At 44.4% G+C, this 21,899-nt stretch overlaps 1 pseudogene; it reads left to right on the top strand.

Annotated features, from left to right (window-relative positions):
- LOC112068389 (cytoplasmic dynein 1 intermediate chain 1-like) overlaps positions 1-21,899 on the top strand; it is a 104,800-nt pseudogene that overhangs the window by 27,892 nt on the left and 55,009 nt on the right.

Genomic DNA, 21,899 nt, shown 5'->3' with positions numbered 1-21,899 from the left:
ACCAGTCCACAAATTTCTTGTTAAAACTATAGTTTTGGCAAGTCGGTTAGGACATCTACTTTGTGCATGACACATGTCATTTTTCCAACAATTGTTTACAGACAGATTATTTCACTTATAATTCACTGTATCACAATTCCAGTGGGTCAGAAGTTTACATACACTAAGTTGACTGTGCCTTTAAACAGCTTTGAAAATTCCAGAAAAGGATGTCATGGCTTTAGAAGCTTCTGATAGGCTAATTGACATAATTTTAGTCAATTGGAGGTGTACCTGTGGATGTATTTCAAGGCCTACCTTCAAACGCAGTGACTCTTTGCTGGACTTCATGGGAAAATCAAAAGAAATCAGCCAAGACTTCAGGAAAAAAATTGGAGACCTCCACAAGTCTGGTTCATCCTTGGGAGCAATTTCCAAATGCCTGAAGGTACCACATCTGTACAAACAAAAGTATGCATGTATAAACACCATGGGACCACTCAGGCGTCATACCGCTCAGGAAGGAGACGAGTTCTGTCTCCTAGAGATGAATGTACTTTGGTGCGAAAAGTGCAAATCAATCCCAGAACAGCAAATGACCTTGTGAAGATGCTGGAGGAAACAGGTACAAAAGTATCTATATCCACAGTAAAACGAGTCCTATATCGACATAACCTGAAAGGCCGCTCAGCAAGGAAGAAGCCACTGCTCCAAAACCGCCATAAAAAAGMCAGACTACGGTTTGCAACTGCACATGGGGACAAAGATCGTACTTTTTGAAGAAATGTCCTCTGGTCTGATGAAACAAAAATAGAACTGTTTGGCCATAATGACCATCGTTATGTTTGGAGGAAAAGGGGGGAGGCTTGCAAGCCGAAGAACACCATCCGAACCGTGAAGCACGGGGGTGGCAGCTGCATGTTGTGGCGGTGCTTTGCTGCAGGAGGGACTGGTGCACTTCACAAAATAGATGGCATCATGAGGATGGAAAATGATGTGGATATATTGAAGCAACATCTCAAGACATCAGTCAAGAAGTTAAAGCTTGGGTCTTCTAAATGGACAATGACCCCAAGCATGCTTCCAAAGTTGTGGCAAAATGTCTTAAGGACAACAAAGTCAAGGTATTGGAGTGGCCATCACAAAGCCTTGACCTCAATCTTATAGAAAATATGTGGGCAGAACTGAAAAAGCATGTGCAAGCAAGGAGGCCTACAAACCTGACTCAGTTACACCAGCTCTGTCAGGAGGAATGGCCCAAAATTGACCCAATTTATTGTGGGAAGCTTGTGGAAGGCTACCCGACATGTTTGACCCAAGTTAAACAATTTAAAGGCAATGCTACCAAATACTAATTGAGTGTATGTAAACTGCTGACCCACAGGGAATGTGATGAAAGAAATAAAAGATTAAATAAATAATCCTCTTCACTATTATTCTGACATTTCACATTCTTAAAATAAAGTGGTGATCCTAACTGACCTAAGACAGGGACATTTTACTAGGATAAAAATGTCAGGAATTGTGAAAAACTGAGTTTAAATGTATTTGGCTAAGGTGTATGTAAACTTTCGACTTCAACTGTACATACTACCTCAACTAACCGGTGCCCCCGCACATTGACTCTGTACCGGCACCCCCCGTATATATTGTTCTTTTTAACTGCTGCTCTTTTATTTCTTGTTACTTTTATCTCTTATTCTTATCCGTATTTTTTGAAACTGCACTGTTGGTTAGGGGCTCGTAAGTAAGCATTTCACTGTGACTAAGTAAGCATCTGCGCATGTGACTCATTTTATTTGATCTGCTCATTTGAAATCCATGCTGTCACTGTCACKTCTCTACTCAAGCTTATCATTGTTGTCATCTATTGTCCACCAGGTGCCCTAGGAGAGTTCTTCAATGAGCTTGACACTTCATCTCTCCCTTCTGCTAAATCTTTCTCCCTCCTGTCTCCTGATTCTCCCTCTTTGGCCCTACTCTCCTCCCTTTCCGCATCCTATCACTCGCACGGCCCCCTTTCCTCCCAGCCGGCCTGGCCCTCCCCTCCCACTCTGTGGCTGAGTGATTCATTGCGAGCTTATAGAACAGTGCTGCGTACAGCTGAGCGAAAATGAAGGAAAACTAAACTTCTGGAGGGCCTATCATCCTTTCTTTCACTCCCTCCTCTCTACCTTCTGTTTCTCTGTATCTGCTGCTAAAGCCACTTTCTATCACTGTACATTTCAAGCTTCTGCATCTAACCCTAGGAAACTGTTTTCCACCTTCTCCCTCCTTAATCCTCCACCCCTCCCCCTCCCTCTCTGCGGACGACTTTGTCAACCACTTTGAAAGAAGGTTGATGACATCCACTCTTCATTCAATCAGCCTATTGAGTCCACTGGTCCCACTCACACAGAACTAGCTTACGGTTGACCTCTTTCTCCTCTCTCTCTCCAGATGAAGTCATGCGACTAGGGAGGTCTGGTCGCCCAACAACCTGTTTGCTTGACCCCATCCCCTCCCTTCTCCATACCATCTCTGGAAACCTTCTCCCATTCCTCATTTCCCTCATCAACTCATCCCTGACCACTGGTTGCGTTCCCTCTATCTTCAAAATGGCCCGAGTCGCTCCCCTCTTTAAGAAACCAGCACTCAACTTATCTGACGTCAAAAACTATATACCCTTATCCTTTCTTTATTTTCTTTCCAAAACATTTAGGTGTGCTGTCTCTGACCAACTTTCTCGTTATCTCTCTCAGAACGATCTTCTTGACCCTAACCAGTCAGGCTTCAAGACAGGTCACTCAACCGAGACAGCGCTTCTCTGTGTCACGGAGGCTCTCCACATTGCCAAAGCTGACTCTCTCTCCTTTGTTCTCATCCTCCTAGATCTATCCCGCTGCCTTCAACACCTTGAACCATCAGATCCTCCTTTTCACCCTCTCAGGGCTGGGTGTCTCAGGGTCTGCACACTCTTGAATTGCATCCTACCTGGCAGGCCGCTCCTTCCAGGTGACGTGGACAGGATCTGTTTCTGCACCATATACATTCACTACTGGTGTCCCCCAGGGCTTAGTTCTAGGCCCTCTCCTCTTCTCTCTATACACCAAGTCATTCGGCTCCGTGATATCCTCACATGGTCTCTCCTATCATTGCTATGCATATGACACTCAACTACTTTTCTCTTTCCCCCCTTCTGACACACAGGTGGCAACATGCACCCATGTGCCTGGCAGATATCTCAGCTTGGATGTCGGCCCACTACCTCAAGCTCAACCTCAACAAGACAGAGCTGCTCTTCCTCCTGGGGAAGGCCTGCCCGCTCAAAGACCTCTCCATCACGTTTGACAACTCCACAGTGTCGCCCTCCCAGAGTGCAAAGAACCTTGGCGTGACCCTGGACAACACCCTGTCATTCTCTGCAAACATCAAAGCAGTGACTCACTCCTGCATGTTCGTGCTCTACAACATCCATAGAGTACAACCCTACATCACAGGAAGCGGCACAGGTCCTAATCCAAGCACTTTTCATCTCCCATCTGGACTAATGCAACTTGCTGTGGCTGGGCWCCCCGCTTGTACCATTAAACCCCTGCATCTCATCCAGAACACTGCAGCCTGCCTGGTTTTCAACCTTCCCAAGTTATCCCATGTCACCCCGCTCCTACGCACACTCCTTTGGCATCCAGTCAAAACTCCCATCCACTACAAGACCCCAATGGTGGAACCAGCTTCCCCCTGAAGTTAGGACAGCAGAGTCCCTGCCCATCTTCCGAAAGCACCTGAAACCCTACCTCTTCAAAGAGTATCTTAAATAATCCCCCTTCTCACCTCGACCCCACTCCTTTTCTAGCGCTGGCTTTGGTGAGAACTACTTTATAGAGGAAAAGTGTACTTACTATGCCTGTGATATATGGTTGACCCACCGAGCTATCTGAAGATAAATACACGTGGTCTGCCATTGTGAGGCCGGTTGGACGTACTGCCAAATTCTCTAAGGCGACGTTGAAGGCAGCTTATGGTTGAGAAATAAACATTCAATTCTCTGGCTACAGCTCTGGTGGACATTCCTGCAGTCAGCATGCCAATTGCACGCTTCCTCAACTTGAGACATCTGTGCCATTGTGTTGTGTGACAAAATTGCACATTTTAGAGTGGATTTTTATTGTCCCCAGTACAAGGTGCACCTGTGTAATGATCAAAAATAAGCTTTTAGTGCGTATGGAACATTTCGGGATAATTTTATTTCAGCTCATAAAACATGGGACCAGCACTTTACATGTTGCGTTTATATTTTTGTTCAGTGTAATATTTAAAATCCCCAAATGCGTTCACTTTTCCAAACAGCTAATAATAAACTAGCTAGTAGCCACTAGCTTCGTTAAGATTTGGTAGCGGCGAGCTGAATAATTATAGCTGTCTCGTCAGCATGGATATCCGAAAATGGCTGGGCACTGCCAAGACCAATAAAACGGAGGACCACCATGTTGAGTGCGATACCGAGCTCACAGAGCAAACTGCTGGCCCGACCACCAAGGTTGAGGAGCCGAGCAGCAAATGTAATACCCGCCCATCCCCCACGCTGCCTGCTGACCAACAAGATGGAGAAGAGCCATAGCCTAGCACCAACAGCACGAGGGTAACATTACAACAAGCACCTGCACCTCCGTTACCTCAGCAACTAGGACCTGATGACCTGTTGGATATAAACAAACTGAACCAGTAGAAACAGAGTTTATTGATTCTTGCTAAATGAAATCGCAACCACAGTCAGCAACAACAAACGGACACCCCACTCAGTGTTCTTCAAAGATACGGCGGGCCTTTGTCAGCAATGCCGACTGTGCTGTTGGCACTGAAACATGGATGTGGATGAACATTTGTGACATCTACAGCAATGTGTGACGCTTCCTTCTCCACTCTGTAGTACGTATTCAGTGAACACAGACGCAGCATGTTACATCAACAAAAAGCCAAGCTTGTCCAGATGACATTTGAGTGGGACCTGACAAGTAAATTTCGCCACGAAGAAGAATGGAATCAGAAAATTCTCWTGAGGTTCAACACAGCATGGAGGAGGCTGCAACTCGTCTAAATGGTAAGCTACAGCCTTTATTGCCCTGGCCACCTTGACAGAATGATTCATTAATTGAGTTTCCCTTGTGTAAGCCTACTGGTTGTTTGCTGGATTTATGAATGTAGTGTATAGTTTAGGCCTTGGCTTTTTACTTCAATGCATCTTTTAGATTCTTCATTTCATTGCTTGCTTTTGCGAGTCTAATTGCTATTGAGACAGTGCATTTGGAAAGTATTCAGACCCCTTGACTTTTTCCATAATTTGTTGGTCTTATAGATTAAATAGATTAAATCGTTTTTACCATCATCAATTCACACACAATACCCCATAATGACAAAGCAAAAAAAAAAAGGGACATTTTTGAGAAAAAAAATATCAATAAATACTGAAATATCACATTTACATAAGTATTCAGACCCTTTACTCAGTACTTTGTTGAAGCACCTTTGGCAGCAATTACAGCCTTGAGTCTTCTTGGGTATGACTCTACAAGCTAGGCACACCTGTATTTGGGGAGTTTCTCCCATTCTTCTCTGCAGCGCCTCTCAAGTTCTGTCAGGTTGGATGGGGAGCGTTGCTGCACAGCTATTTTCAGATCTCTCCAGAGATGTTTGATTGGGTTCAAGTCCGGGCTCTGGCTGGGCCACTCAAGGACATTCAGAAAGTTGTCACAAAGCCACTCCTGCGTTGTCTTGGCTGTGTGCTTCATTGGTCCTGTTGGAAGGTGAACCTCAGATCAAATCAAATTTTATTTGTCACATACACATGGTTAGCAGATGTTAATGTGAGTGTAGCGAAATGCTTGTGCTTCTAGTTCCGACAATGCAGTAATAACCAACAAGTAATCTAACCTAACAATTCCACAACTACTACCTTATACACACAAGTGTAAAGGGATAAAGAATATGTACATAAAGATATGAATGAGTGATGGTACAGAACGACATAGGCAAGATGCAGTAGATGGTATAGAGTACAGTCTATACTATCAGATGATAATGTAGGAATTAAACATAAAGTGGCATAGTTTAACATGGCTTAGTGATACATGTATTACCTAAAAATGGCAAGATGCAGTATATGTATAGACTATCAGTATGTAATATACATGATGAGATGAGTAAGTAGGGTAGTAAACTTATATTAGTGGCATTGTTTAAAGTGGCTAGTGATACATTTTTAAATAATTTCCATCAATTCCCATTATTAAAGTGGCTGGGAGTTGAGTCAGTATGTTGGCAGCGCCACTAATGTTATGGTGGCTGTTTAACAGTCTGATGGCCTTTGAATAGAAGCGTTTTTTTCAGTTCTCTCGTCCTGCTTTGATGCACCTGTACTGACCTCGCCTTGTGGATGATAGCGGTTGAACAGGCAGTGGCTCGGGTGGTTGTTGTCCTTGATGACTTTTATGGCCTTGTGACATCGGGTGGTGTAGGTGTCCTGGAGGGCAGGTAGTTTGCCCCCGTGATGCGTTGTGCAGACCTCATTACCCTCTGGAGAGCCTTACGGTTGTGGGCGGAGCAGTTGCCGTACCAATTCGGCTTGGTGACAAGCCGAATTTCTTCAGCCTCCTGAGTTGAAGAGGCGTGCTGCGCCTTCTTCACAACGCGTGTCTGTGTGGTGGACCAATTCAGTTTGTCCGTGATGTGTACACCGAGGAACTTAAACTTCCACCTTCTCCACTACTGTCCCGTCGATGTGGATAGGGGTGCTCCCTCTGCTTTTCCTGAAGTCCACAATCATCTCCTTTGTTTGTTGACGTTGAGTGTGAGGTTATTTTTCCTGACACCACACTCCGAGGCCCTCCCCCTCCCTTAAGGCCGTCTCGTCGTTGTTGGTTATCAAAGCCTACCACTGTAGTGTCGTCCGCAAACTTGATGATTGAGTTGGAGGCGTGCATGGCCACGCAGTCGTGGGTGAACAGGGAGTACAGGAGAGGGCTCAGAACGCACCCTTGTGGGGCCCCAGTGTTGAGGATCAGCGGGGTGGAGATGTTGTTACCTTCCCTCACCACCTGGGGGCGGCCCGTCAGGAAGTCCAGGACCCAGTTGCACAGGGCGGGGTCGAGACCCAGGGTCTCGCGCTTGATGACGAGTTTGGAAGGTACTATGGTGTTAGTCTGAGGCCCCAGTCTGAGGTCCTGAGTGCTCTAGATCAGGTTTTCATCAAGGATCTCTCTCTACTTTGCTCCGTTCATCTTTCCCTCGATCCTGACTAGTCTCCCAGTCCCTGCCGGCGAAAAACATCCCCACAGCATGACGCTGCCACCACCCTGCTTCACCGTAGGGATGGTGTCAGGTTTCCTCCGGACGTGATGCGTGGCATTCAGGCCAAAGAGTTCAATCTTGGTTTCATCAGACCAGATAATCTTGTTTCTCATGGTCTGAGAGTCCTTTAGGTGCCTTTTGGAAAACTCCAAATGGGCTGTCATTTTACTGAGGAGTGGCTTCCATCTGGCCACTCTACCATAAAGGCCTGATTGGTGGTGCTGCAGAGATGGTTGTCCTTCTGSAAGGTTCTCCCATCTCCACAGAGGACCTCTGGAGCTCTGTCAGAGTGACCATCGGGTTCACCTCCCTTACCAAGTCCCTTCTCCCCCGATTGCTCAGTTTGGCCGGGCGGCCAGCTCTAGGAAGAGTCTTGATGGTTCCAAACTTCTTCCATTTAAGAACGATGAAAACCACTGTGTTCTTGGGAAGCTTCAATGCTTCAAAAATAGTTTGGTACCCTTCCCCAAATCTGTGCCTCAACAGGCCTGTTTTTTCTTTGTCATTATGGGGTATTGTGTGTAGATTGAGGGAAAAAAGTAATTGAATAAATTTTAGAATAAGGCTGTAACGTAACAAAATGTGGAAAAACTCAAGGGGTCTGAATACTTTCCAACTGCGCCATAGATATACAGTTTTACGTTATTTGACGGGTATAGGGACGATGACCAACGTAGCATATTGTTTGTGCTCTGAGGTGATGCTGAAATTGGCAGTGCATCTAAAGTTATCCTTTCATCCCCCTGACTGGCAGTAGCCTTCTGTCCATGGTCCTGAATCGATGGTTACGATGTGTGCTGTTTTAATGAGCGCATATCAGGCTACCAGTGTTCGTGGGGCTTCTCTTCAACATCATGTGCTTTCTTGTGTGAAAAACAACAGTTGTTGTGTATATGGCTGTATTTCAGATAGGCCTACATGTTTGTATTGTAGGACCAATAGCATGTGTAGCCTACTAAAAAAAAGTAGGCAAACTTTCACTGTTATGATTGATTTGTATTACACAATCGTTGTGTGATAGGCTACTGTAAAGGTAATGTGAATACTAAGAAAATTACACAGCATACTTTTTCACCCCCTCCCTGTTCTCTTGCTATAGTGTGTGTGTGTGTGTGTGTGTGTGGACGTGTTTAACTATACTTGTGGGGACTAGAAGTCCCCGACTGGGGACATTTTGTTGGTCCCCATAAGGTCAAATGCTAWTTCTAGGGGGTTTAGAATTAAGGTTAGAATTAGGGTTACGTTTTATTTTTTTCCTAATGATTGAAGTTTAATATATGAAGCCTGTAAGAATCTCTGATAAGCTAGTGGTGGTGCTCATCCTGTCAGCTGATCTGTGCGTGCTGGTAGGCACAAATGATGTGTAGGCTTACGTAGCTACGGCTGCATTTCAGATACACATGTCAAAATGGGGTGTTATTACATAAAGAGACGGTGGTTGATGTGTACAGCTACATTTCAGATACATTTAGGTACATTTGAACAGTAGTAGGACCAACCTACATTGTGTAATCGGCACCCCCCGCCGACGGCGGCCTGGTAGGCAGGGTGCCGGTATGACAGTGTGAACAGACCAATCTACGTTGTGTATCAGGGCTCTAAAACAATACTAGTTGTGCCCCCCATGGATTTAAAATGACCCTCAGGCACGTCATCTTGGGGGATTGATGTGAGGAGGTTAATGTTGCTCTCTCCTTTACAGCCCTGTCGGTTGACCGTCATCGCCCAAACCCGGACCGGTACATCACAGGACCTCTCAAGTGGGCTGGGTCAGCCACATCAATGGCACACCTGAAAACCTCACCTCACCCAGCGCCGGACCCCCGCTGACACTGTCAGCTCCATCCACTCTGCCATATTTTTTAATATCTCGAGGTTTTCTTTAAACACAATGACTCGCCGTGACCTGCTCCCTGTGCAAGAGAGAGAGAGAGAGAGAGAGAGATTCACTCCAAATTATAGTGGTGGATGGAGTTGCATTTGCTCATAAAGCTAATTCACACCTGAATAATCTGTTTATATTTGAGATATTTTAAATATAGTTTGCGCTACTTCTCCTATGTCAGTATGACTAAGGTCACAGCCACTGAAGAGAGGGAAGGAAAGAGAAACAGAGAATGAAAAGGAAATAGAGAGGGAAGAGAAGGAGAGAGAGGAGGGAAGGAGGAAGGAGAGGCAGAGAGAGAAGGAGAGGGCAGAGAGAGAAGGAGAGGGCAGAAGAGAGGAAGGGCAGAGAGAGAGGAAGAGAAGGAGAGAGAGAAGGAAGGAGAAGAGAGAAGGAGAGGCAGAGAGAGAAGGAGAGGAAGAGAGAGGAGAGGGCAGAGAAGAGAAGGAGAGGCAGAGAGAGAAGGAGAGGGCAAGAGAGGAGAAGGAGAGAGGAGAAGAGAGAGAGGCAGAGAGAGAAGGAGAGGCAGAGAGAGAAGAGAGGCAGAGAGAGAGAGGGAGGGAAGAGAGAGAAGGAGACAACAGAGAGAGAGAAGGAGAGGGCGGAGAGGAGGAGAGGAGAGAGAGAAGGAGAGGGCGAGAGAGAGAAGGAGAGGGCAGGAGAGAGAAGGAGAGGGCAGAGAGAGAGAGGAGAGGGCAGAGAGAAGGAGGGCAAGAGAGAAGGAGAGGGCGAGAGAGAAGGGAGAGAAGAGAAGGAGAAAAGTAGGAGAGAGAAGGAGAAAAGTAGAGAGAGTAAGGAGAAGAAGTAGAGAGAGAAGGATAGAAAGTAGAGCGAGAGGCAGAGAGAAGGAGAGAGAAGGGAGAGGGAGAGAAGGAGAGGGGCAGTGTGAAGGAGGGGGCAGAGAGGAGAGAGAGGGAGAGAAAGGCTGCTTGTATTCAGAGCCTCCTTTTCTTTATTTGATGAAACAGAGATATGGTATTACATCGGCTGTGCCAGAGACCACAGAGTGACAAAATCTGCGGGGTGTCGTAAAAAAGACAGGCAGAAAAAGAGCGAGGGAGCGAGGGATGCCAAGAGAAGAGGGTTCAGTCCATCTGGTCCTCATAAGCCCTGCTGAAAACCAGATGAGTGTGGTGGTGCAGCGAGAGGAGAATATACTGTCTCTTACTCAGTCATCTATCCTCCTACTCCCTCCCTCCCCTGACCCCAACTCCAGGAGCATTTTTCCCTCCGGTAAGGAGGGAGGCAACAAAGGAGGGAGTGTTCGTTTCTCTCCTCCATAATCCCTCGCTCCGTGCCATCTCTCATCATGGGTTAGCCTTGTGTATTATTCTGTACAGAACACTTCCCATTAATATAATAGGGTCTGTCACAAGCACTTCACTTCTCTGAGATGATTTAAACAGCTGGCTTGGGGAAGGAAAACCCCTTTTTCTCTGTAGGTGCTGGGCCCTCGACTTGAGTTTTACCATCGCGTTTCAATTGAGAGTCGATGCAGAAAAATGACTTTCACTGATGATTTTCAGTGGGAGCTGTCAGTTTAAACATCCGTTCGGTTCTGGGCTACCGCCAGATGACTTTGCAGGATACGGACTCACGCTGAACGGACCTTGAGAAAGAGGAAAAATGGTCGAGGAGCTACTTAACTTTGGAAATGAATGTCTGATTTGGTTGAAAGAAAGTCATATTATTGAGGTATGATCATAATACAGACTTTGCACAGAGAAGTGTGCGAGATGGGTTTTATATAGGAACCTTCAGACAGGTGCAAGTGCCTATATTTACTGGAATATCCACTTTGTTTCAAAGGTACTCATGAGACTTAGATCTTAAGATTTATTCAGTTGTACAATGAGTATACCAAAAATTAGGAACACAAACACCTTCCTAATATTGAACTGCAGTTCTTGATACAAAACGGTGCGCCTACTACCGTACCCCATTCAAAGGCACTTAAATTCACCYTCTGAATGGCACACGTGTCTGAAGGCTTAAAAAGTATTCTTTAACCTGTATCCTCCCCTTCATCTACAATGATTGAAGCGGATTTAGAAAGTGACACCAATAAGCGATCATAGCTTTCACCTAGATTCACCTGGTCAGTCTGTCATGGAAAGAGCAGGTGTCCCTAAAGTTGTGTATACTTAGTGTATATAAACATACAGTAGCTCTTTTCCTACAGTGAAAATAATTTGCATATGTACTGTAAAAATAACAAGTAGATTCCCCTTACAGACAGATGCTTCCAGTCAGACGTGTGTTCACAGGCAGTGGTTGTGTAAACAAAGATTGAATCTGGCCCCTAATATCACTGGCTGTATCCCAATGGTACCCTATTCCCTATATAGTGCACTACTTTTGTGCAGGGTCCATTCGGCTTCCATAGGGCTACCATGTGGCTCTCGTCAAAAGTAGTGCACTATGTAGGGAATAGGGTGCAATTTGGGACGTTGACTCTGCCTTATATTAACTTATCTGTTAATAACACAACATGACATCTGAATGGGGAAATACTTTAATGTGTCGACCAATTCCCCCTGGGCAGAAGTCATAAATAATTTTATGGGGACAATAGAAGCAGTCTTCAGTAGCTAATGATAGACAGTACAGTCAGGGTAATTCACGACCACACGTGTTGATATACGACTTAAGAATAAAGGATAATGCGCATTTCTGGCAGACGCTGCAAACTGCACTGTAGGGACAAACGGTGCTAATGTCAGTAGTTCATTCCGTAGGACTACAGACGAGGATAGTGGTGAAATAGGGTGCGGATTAAACTTTAAAGAGTGGGAACTCTGAATTTAGTTAAAGGATTTCTCCACTTTAGATGAAGCGCCTGATAGGGTCAGAAGTCTGCGGAACAGATGGAGTGAATATCCAGTCTTTTTGATATCCTCCTTTTCTGTCCTTACTATTAAGCCTAGTGATTTATTAGCAATGATAACTCTGGCAAAGAGAGTACATACTGTCATATTGCGAGCAGAGGATCTTCCAGACATGTATGTTTATAGAACAGAATAATTGATGACTTCTAATATAGAAGATTTAAAGTTAGTATTTTCATGGTTATTACAGAGACTCAAAGAGATGGATAGTGGTATTATACCTCAACCTCATTCTAATGAGCAGTGAACCTGCTTGTCTTAGTCAAAGCCAGGTTTCTCCTATTTCACCACAATTCACATTTAAATGGAGGAAAACACAATTTATTTATCTCAAGTCTCTTTGTAGCAAAGTATGGTATAACAAATATCCCTTTCCAAGAGAGAGAGAGAGGAGAGACGAGAGAGAGAGAGAGAGTCATGCTCTAATCATGAGCTCTGATATATTTGATTTTTGGTTTTAGAATGAGAATAAACACTCTAATCGAAGAAGAATTCCAGACAAGAAAGTGATGAACAACAATCTATACATTCAGAATAGAAAAAAAGTAACTTGGCGCCTCAAGTTAAGAAGTTTAGTCTAGCTAGCTAGCTACACAACAAAGACCACGCAGCAGATAACAAGCTAGCATAAGAGAACGAGCTAGAACAAAATAGCAAGGTCAGTTAATACAACTACATTAAACGACCAAACTGAGTGAGTAAAACAAAAGGAGCAGGGACTAACTGTAAAACATATCTTCAGTCTTTTGTGTGAGGATTTTTCACTATATTGCTGTTTTTTGAAAGTAGCGCGAACAGCAGCACGAACAAATCGGTTGCCATGGCAAGAGGCAGCAGAACAGCGCAGCAAGTAGCGTAGTAGCAGAGCGCACAGACACCATGTCCCCACTCCCTCAGCGCAGAATCCATTCTCTACCAAAAAAGGTCAAAAATGACACAATGAGGAAAGCTTTCAAACAGAAACTACTAGAGAAGAGGCCAGAACCCTTTTGCAGACCTCTACAAAAGAGTGACGTGAGTAATCTCATCTCCTCACTGACCAGCCAAATGCATGGCGCTCAGCAGTCTGCTCATCACTACCATGCATATAAGAAAGAGGGAATCTGTAATGGGTGGAAGCTGAAATAAAAGAGACAGACGACCCTGACAGCACCATGATAACAATCAACCTCTACAAGACTGGGACTGTCATGGTGCAAGTAACATCAGGCTGTTTGAAACAGACTTTCAGAGACATTAAGGAGAGAGCGGAGAGAAGAGAAGAACACCACCAGTGACATGCCTCCCAACAACACCTCACCTCACCCCACCCTCCCACCAAAAAGGCACATCCAGCACCTCTTTCCACCATAGTGGAGGACACGCCCCAGAGAGGAGAGCGACCCCTCAGTGCAGAGCAGGCTCAGGCCTTCCTCACCAACATGGTGCCATGAGGGATGGTTCACCAAACTGGAGGGGAGGTGTCCTGCTCAGGAGAGCGTGGAGCACAAAGCAACCAGACAACCACACCCTTAGAGGAGCTCCTAACCAAGGTGAGGACAGAGCAGGACAGCAGCCTTGCAAACACAGCTGAAAGAGGTTCAGCAAGAGAGAGACGGACTCAGAAGAGAGCTGGCTGATCTAACAAAGGAGGTGAGAGAGCTCCAAAAAGACAGGCAGAACAGCAATAAGGAGCTGACCGCACTAAGGAGGGCTGCAGGAGAAAAGAGAGGAGGACAGGCTGCAGGAGCAGATAGATCACCACCCTATAGCCTGCCCTCACACAGCAGAGGAGCCAGCTTAACCAGCCAGACTTCCCCAGCCCTGGCTGCTGCACCCCTCCTCCCCAACCCACAGAACAGCCTCCTCACTGACAGTGGCACCCACACAGACCAGCCACACCCCTAGCCAACACCCACCAGCCCCCCTCTGCCCCCCAGTCAGAAGAAACACTGGTGACATCGTCTGTTAAGGACTCAAATGGGAAGTATGTTCAGGAGAGAGAAATTTCCCTAGACACAAAAACGGAAAGTGTGGTGCCCAACAACGCAAAGTGCATGGAGCTGCTTGATAAGAACCATCTGCGGTCGCAAGCCACATAATCATACATACCGGAAGCAACGACCTGCGTGCTCAGCAGGAGATGGGTGGACTTCACTACGGGGAGTGATGGAGAAGGCCTCCGCAATCTTCCCCAACTCAAGAATCATAGCTGTCAACCCTTCTACAGAGGAGGACTTCCACCCTTCACAATCCAAAGAATAAATGCCAGCCTATCCCGGGACTGTGCCCTGCGACCCAGTGTAACCTCTGGCCCATCCATCACAGCGATTGGACTGTCTCGTATGACCATGTTCACCTGTACAGGGAGACAGTCCCATCCTTGCCAAGCTCTCTAGGACGTCGCTCAAACCGCAGCCCGACCTCTCCACCAGAACCAGCGAAGCAATTCTCCACCGCCGAGATACCGACGACAACATCCGCGGACCAGCACCCGGACCCCCAGACCGACCACAGCACCACCAACTCTAATGCCACCACAGCAGGCAGCCAGCCAGACACCAGCGCCAGCTTCAGAGCCGACCACCGATGAGGCCTACCACCCCTCTCCTCCACGCGCAGACCCACACCTGGAGGAGCCCACGCCCAGCAGGCAGAGCTAGCACAGGCTGTGAAGAGGAGCAATGGCCAGCCCCCACCACCAAAAGTGACATTAAACAATATGCTGAGTCTACTATGCTCACATGTGATGGGCCGAGGGTCATGGTAAGTAGCCCAAGAACTCCACCATCTCACACTACATCCACCCAAGTGGCATGACAAAATTCTATTTAAATGATAAACAATACATTTGCAAAATAAGAGTTACTTTAATTGAAAAATCCTATTTTAATGGTTCTTTCTTGGAGTGTGTAGTGTTGCATTTTTGAAGGTAAAGAAAAGAGAAAAAAAAATCAGTAGGAAGTCTTTTTACGTTGCATGTTGGAATATACAAGGATTGAAGTCCTCTGCCTTGGGTAAAGAGCAGAAACCCAGACTTCCTGAAAGAAATTGATGATGTTGATATTTAGTACTACAAGAACATGGTGCAGAGGTGATGTTTGCCACTGGCGGTCCACTAGGTTTAGGAGTATAATATAACCTCCACTAAATTAAAAGGAATCAAACAGGGCAGAGACTCAGGGGGAATGCTAGATATGGTATAAATCTGAAACTAATTAACAATCGATGATCAAAACAGGAGAATTGTTTACTCTGGTTAGAAATCACAAGGAGGTCTATCTGTGACAAAGATAAAAACGTCTTCCTCTGTGCACATACATTCCCCCCTCAGAGTCACCCTATCTCAACGAAGAGAGCTTCTCCATTCTAGAGGAGCAGATTAGTTCACTTTACAGCCCAGGCACGTACCTGATTCTTGGAATGAATCTAGATACCTGAAGACAAACACTATTCAACATCATGGGATAAACACCTACCAGGACAATAACCTTCCTCCCGACATACCCCCCAAAACAACTATGACAAAGTGATAAACACAAAAATGATTAAGGCTCCTGAGAGCCTCGTGTGAACACTGGGTCTGTCACTATCAATGCAGGCTCGAGAGGAGACTCTTTTTGGTAGGTACACCTACACACCTTGGAGCAGCACTGTAGACTACTTCTCAGCCGCTAAGCCCAGATCCTCTCAGACCGTCACAGTCACGCCCCACTAACTCTCTCTCAGACCACAGTAAAATCAACAGGAATCTGAGAAGACGCAGATACCAACATGAGCACGATGGCCCAAAAACTCACATGGTACTAAACAAGCCTATGAGACTGAGTGCAAACAGTACAGACATCTACAAAAAGAATTGAGTAGCCAAGAAAACTACAATCATCTCCTGGACAACTTTTAGCTTACATTCATCCTTCAGCGATAAGTGTAATTGGCCGTTAGGACATCAATTATATCTTGACAAATTAAGCCTGCTTTGGCTAATCTAAAAAGCATAAGAAAACAAAAAGTAACAGATAATGAAAAATGGTTGTAATGATTCAAAAATCTAAGAAATCATTGAGGTAAAGATATCTAATCAAAAACCACGAAACCAGGAACAACAAAAACTATACGCTCAGATATGCCTGGTGGAAACACTAAGCAATCACAAACGCCCCTAAGAACAAAAAAGGAACAGCACATGTAGAATCAGCTGGATGGAATGAGGTAATCCATAGAAAAGACCCAAGGTAAAAAACCATTCTGGGAGATTGGAAACATTAAACAAACCTCAGTCATGAGGGATTGGCTTATTCCAAAGGGAATATGGAGAATCACTTTGCAAACCTCGTACAGCAATAGACAAAGAAGCCCAACACAAAGATATACAGAAAAATTACAAATCCTTGAATTGCAGTCAAAGACATCAGAACCTGTGGAACCCCAATTACAAGAAGACCCGAATCTGTGGAAAAAATATGCAACTCCAACCAAAAAGGCCTGTGTGGCTGAATGTGATTTTAAATGAAATCATCAATATACAGGACCACGAAATTCAAATTGGCTAACTCAAACTCTCAACATTACTCCTCACGGGCAGGTATCTCCCCGATTGTTGAACGCAGGGACTGAATCACAGCCCAATCTATATAAAATGGAGACAAAGTTTGACCCAAATAATTACATGAGTACATGCGTTAACACGAACTGGGAATAAGTGCTCGTGCGTATTATAGAATAGCCAGACTACATCGATTCCTTGAAGTAACACAACGTCCTGAGCAGAAGCCAGATTGATTTCTAACAACATATCAGGTCAACAGACACATTACCCCCCATCAACCTAATTGAAACAAGTTAACCAAAACAAGGCAAAATGCTACTCGTTTGTGTAGATTTCAAGAAAGCATTTACAATTGGCACGGAATTTTTTTATAAACTATAGACAATGTGGTATGGAGGAAAACATATGATTTTATTAATCAATGTACACTAAAAACATAATGTGCGGTAAATTGCAACAAGCAAACAGACGTTCTTCTCTCAGGGCGGGGAGTGAAACAGGGCTGCCCAATAAGTCAACATTATTTATACATCACATGAATGAATTGGCAAAGAACATTAGAAGAATCGACAGCACTGGTATCACCCTACACAACATAGAAATCAAGTGTCTGCTGTCGCAGATGCCTGTGGCTGCTCTCCCATCTACAAGAGGGGTTACAGCAACAGCCTAGATCATCTTACCAGGTTCTGTCAACCTTGGCTCTGACCGTTAACCCTAAAAAGAAAAACAAATATAATGATATTTCCAAACAAAGGTCCGAAATAAGGATGAACATAAAATCTATTGTGACATCAGTTCTATAGAACACACCAAAAACTAACATATTAGCTAGACTGAAATATTCACAACACAGGTAGCTTCACATGGTGTGGAATGAGCTGAGAGAACAAAAGCAAGAAAGCAAGTCGATGCCATAAAAAGGATACATCAAAGTGAAATTCCAATAAATCTGCTCAAAATGTTTTCAATCAGGTCATGACGCAATTGGCGGCTAGTATTGGCGAAGGAAGTATGGGCACTCTCTAATAATGACTTTACTTAAATGGACCATCCAATTGGAGTAGTGCAATGCAGAGTGTTTGCAAGACTGCTATTGCAGAGTTACAAAAAAAACTCCAAATAAGCTGTGGCAAATGGGCCAAGTAACCCTCAGGTCGATAGAAAACTAGAGCCATCAAATTTTACAACCATTTCTAAAAACAAGTGACCTAAAACATTCTCAACGCCTACAATGTCAAGAGATGAAACCAGAAGAAGAGGCCCTCAGCCAGTGGTTCTGAGGCTCAGGTTCACCACCAAAGCCCGCCATAGAGCTCTCGGACAGCCCTCAGAAAATCTGGCCAATCCAAATATCAAAAAAACAATAAAGCAAACTATTAACCTATTGAAAGACACTAAAAAGAATTCAAAGTAAACTTCAATGCTATTTGGCTAAACGACAGTACATGTGGGTGGGCAGAGATCTACATGTGAGCGATAGAAACTGAGGAAAGCATGACTAGTACCTGACTCAGTGACACTAGTCTGGTATAGGAACCGTCGTGCACAGACAAAGCTGGCGGCCCAGGGAGCGACAGCGCTGTGCTCAACTCTGCTCCAGTGCGAGAGAGGAGAGAAGAAGTGCCATTTCCTACTACACTGGACAAAGTACTCAGACCTAAGACAATTTCTTTCCCAAAATTATATTCAATATCAAAGAATTTGAAACTATAAAAGATTGAAGAAAATCTCAAATATTGTTGGGTGAAAAAGCCAAATGTGCGTTTTGGCAGCCAAATTGTTCCTCACGCCCAGCCGTGAGGGACAGCCAGTGAAAAATGCAAATAATGTTTTGATAATATTCTCATTTAGCTAGTTTGTTTTGTCTTTCGTACAGTCATGTGTCGTTCATCAAGCTGTGAACACTGGTCTACTACTGTTGCTTTAATGTATTGATTCGTATGCTTGATTACATTGTGTTGAATCTGTTATTGTCAGACTGTATAAAAAAAAAATAGCCCATGTTCACACTACTATTATTATTATCCTTAGTCCCAACATTTATTATAATAATATATTAATATGTGAATATTATAATATTGTGTAATTATATAATATTTTTTAACGATTTCGATGTATAGATTGACCAATGAAGTAATAATACTTTGCATGTAATAAGTCAATTGAATTGGAGAGAGAGGAGAGGAGAGAGAGTGAGAGAGAGAGAGAGAGAGAGAGAGAGAGAGAGAGAGAAGAGAGAGAAGAGAGAGAGAGAGAGAGAAGAGAGAGAGAGAAGAGAGAGAGAGAGAGAGAGAGAGAAGAGGAGAAGAGAGAGAGAGAGAGAGAGAGAGAGAGAGAGAGAGAGAGAGAGAGAGAGAGAGAGAGAGAGAGAGAGAGAGAGAGAGAGAGAGAGAGAGAGAGAGAGAGAGAGAGAGAGAGAGAGAGAGAGAGAGAGAGAGAGAGAGAGAGAGAGAGAGATGAGAGAGAGAGAGAGAGAGAGAGAGAGAGAGAGAGAGAGAGAGAGAGAGACGAGGAGAGAGAGAGTAGAGAGAGAGGAGAGAGAGGAGAACCCTCTTCTGTTGGGTGGTTGGGTTACCTTCCTTCATTAGTCCTCTGATGAATGTATTGGTAGGGAGGTGTGACCCTCTGTTGTTTGGTGACCACCAGTCCGTTCATTATCATTAGCCCCGTAATGAAGCAGCCCTGTCTGAGGAGCGTGGCTCTGACGGCAAGCCCAACCACAGGACAGTCAAAGGTCAGGCCGGGGCCTCTGAATGCTCTGATTTTGAAATGACAGACGCACATCTACATAGAGATGGGTTTAAGGTGCTGTGAGGGCTAGCAAGCGAGTTGCACATTTAGGATCGATGAGGGGAATCTGGGATTCATTCAACAACAGAACTACAGTCCAAAATACATGTACCAATCGCAGAGTGCCCTTTTAATGCCAAAAGAGAGAAAGAGAGACAGACTTGTGGTAAGATGGATGATGAAGAACTTTCTCACTCAAGAAGTGTGTTCATCTGTATGTGTGTGAGGGGGGGAGCAAGATTGTCATAAGTGTGAGTGAAAGAGTCAGCATTATAAACTCAGCAAAAAAAGAAACGTCCTCTTCACTGTCAACAGCATTGTGTTATATATTGTATGACAGACACAGATCAAACACTGAGAGATTAAACTGAACAAGTTCACAGCAGTGACTAACAGAAATTGAATAAATGTGTCCATGAACAAAGGGGTCAAAAAAGTTACAGTCAGTATCTGGTGTGGCCACCAGCTGCATTAACTTCTTACGGCCGTTAACGGGATCATCTTGACAACAGCCAGTGAAAGTGCGGGCCCAAATCATAAAAGAAATCTCATAATTAAAAATTCTCAAACATACAAAGTATTTACACATTTTAAAGATAAACTGTTGTTATCCCACACAGCTGGTCCGATTTCAAAAAAGGCTTTACGACGAAAGCACACCTCTGATTATGTTAGGTCAGTACACGTAGTCAAGAAAACACAAGCCATTTTTCCAGCCAAAGAGAGGGTCACAAAAAGCAGAAATAGAGATAAAATGAATCACTAACCTTTGATGATCTTCTCAGATGCACCATAGACTTCATTGTTACACAATACATGTATGTTTTGTTCGATAAAGTCATATGATCCAGAAATCTTAGTTTACTGGCGCGTTATCTTGCAACGTAATGTTTGCCTCAAAACATCTGGGGATTTTGCAGAAGAGCACAATAATTACAGAAATACTCATAATAAACATTGATAAAAGATACAAGTTTTATATGGAATTAGATAAACATCTTCCTGAATGCAACCGCTGTGCAGATTTCAAAAAAAATATTACAGAAAAAAGCACAACATGCAATAATCGTGCGCTCAGCACAAAAAAACAAGCCATACAGGTACCCGCCATGTTGTGGAGTCAACAGAAGTCAGAAATAGCATTATAAATATTCACTTACCTTTGATGATCTTCATCAGAATGCACTCCCAGGAATCCCAGTTCCACAATAAATGTTTGTTTTGTTCGATAAAGTCCATAATTTATGTCCAAATACCTCCTTTTTGTTCGCGCATTTAGTTCCAAAATCCAAATTCATGACGCGCAGGCCAGACGAAAATTAAAGAAATTCCATTACAGTTCGTAGAAACATGTCAAACGATCTATAGAATCAATCTTTAGGATGTTTTTAACATAAATCTTCAATAATGTTTCACCCGGAGAATTCCGCTACCTCTCACGGGGGCGTTCCTGAGTGAGCTCGTTGCACTCTGCCAGACCCCTGACTCAATCAGCTCTCATTCCCTCATCCTTCACAGTAGAAGCATCAAACAATGTTCTAAAGAATGTTGACATCTAGTGGAATATGACCCCATAGACACTGTATATTGGATAGGCAAACCTACAAACCTCAGATTTCCCACTTCCTGGTTGGATTTTTTCTCAGGTTTTTGCCTGCCATATGAGTTCTGTTATACTCACAGACATCATTCAAACAGTTTTAGAAACTTCAGAGTGTTGTCAATMCAAATCTGCTAATATGCATATCTTAGCTTCTGGGCCTGAGTAGCAGGCAGTTTACTCTGGGCACCTTATTCATCCAAGCTACTCAATACTGCCCCCAGCCATAAGAAGTTTTAAGTACTGCAGTGCATCTCCTCCTCATGCACTGCACCAGATTTGCCAGGTCTTTGCCAGGTGCTGTGAGATGTTACCCCACTCTTCCACCAAGGCACCTGTAAGTTCCCGGACATTTCTGGGGGGAATGGCCCTAGCCCTCACCCTCCAATCCAACAGTTCCCAGACGTGCTCAATGGGATTGAGATCCGGGCTCTTCACTGGCCATGGCAGAACACTGACATTCCTGTCTTTCAGGAAATCACGCACAGAACGAGCAGTATGGCTGGTGGCATTGCCATGCTGGAGGGTCATGTCAGGATGAGCCGGCAGGAAGGATACCACATGAGAGAGGAGGATGTCTTCCCTGTAACGCACAGCGTTGAGATTGCCTGCAATGACAACAAGCTCAGTCCGGAGTCCTGCTGGGGGGAGATTCTCAGGACGTAAATGTGGCGGACGTAAAGGTAATGGCGGACTGAACGAAGTTATGTAGAGCACCTCAAGATAAAACGTAATATTCAATATCGGCAAGTTAGACTAAAATATTAGCACTACATAATCTGGTGGGTGATAACCTTCAATCTGGATAATAACACAAAACAAATCTTAAGACTAGAGACATTTATCGACAAATATAACGAAAACAAGAAACACCCAAACATGACGGAGAGTAAGACGGGG

The sequence above is a fragment of the Salvelinus sp. IW2-2015 genome, unplaced genomic scaffold (genome assembly GCF_002910315.2).
Source record: "Salvelinus sp. IW2-2015 unplaced genomic scaffold, ASM291031v2 Un_scaffold495, whole genome shotgun sequence".
Lineage (NCBI taxonomy): Eukaryota > Metazoa > Chordata > Actinopteri > Salmoniformes > Salmonidae > Salvelinus > Salvelinus sp. IW2-2015.
The sequence above is the reverse complement of the archived record's forward strand: the minus strand, read 5'-3'. Positions and strand labels throughout refer to the sequence as shown.